This window comes from Egretta garzetta, unplaced genomic scaffold (genome assembly GCF_000687185.1).
Source record: "Egretta garzetta isolate BGI_Z169 unplaced genomic scaffold, ASM68718v1 scaffold763, whole genome shotgun sequence".
Lineage (NCBI taxonomy): Eukaryota > Metazoa > Chordata > Aves > Pelecaniformes > Ardeidae > Egretta > Egretta garzetta.
The window spans coordinates 119,165-119,819 of NW_009259227.1; positions in this window are offsets into that span (position 1 = coordinate 119,165).

Here is a 655-nt window from a genome sequence, read left to right on the forward strand (position 1 = left end):
TTTTTTTTGTCACCACCCCCAAAGAGGGTAAACCCAGCCACTAAAAAGGGAATAAAAATGGGGGGAAAAAAAGAAAGAATTGCTGCCGAGAGTGTCTCTGCATTACGAAGGCCCCTGGCGGGCTGTGCAGGCGCAGGCAAAGGACACGGAAAGCGTTTGCCCCCTGCCCCCACGGAGCCTCCGCGCTTCGCCTTGGAAAGCTTCTTGGAGCCATTAATTTAAAAGAAGGGGCTCGTGCTGCTGCTTCTTGTGGTGCCCTCTCACTCCCGCATTTTGCAGGCAACGCCGCACTTCTCTCATCTGTTTGCAGTTCCCTTAGCGGGCATTCCGGGAGGAAGGGATCCGGCCGGTGAGGGTTCCCAGCCGCGCCGTAGCCCTGTGTCCATCTCTCAGCTCCTAGCCTGTTCACCGGATGAATTTGTACCTGAAGGGTCGTAGCACAGCGCGGCGACCCCACGGGCACGCGGCGCTGCATGGAGCGTCAGCATTTAGCAGGAAACCTCTCCCTGCCCCCGGGAATCGGAAGGCAAAGTGTAAATAACCAAAGGAATCCCCGGCCTCCGCTGTCCCCTAGGTTTGGATGGCGTTCGCGCCCTGCCTCGGCATCTCTGCCGGCAGTCCTGCTCGTGGCGGGGGGGGGCCCCCGCGGCGCCCC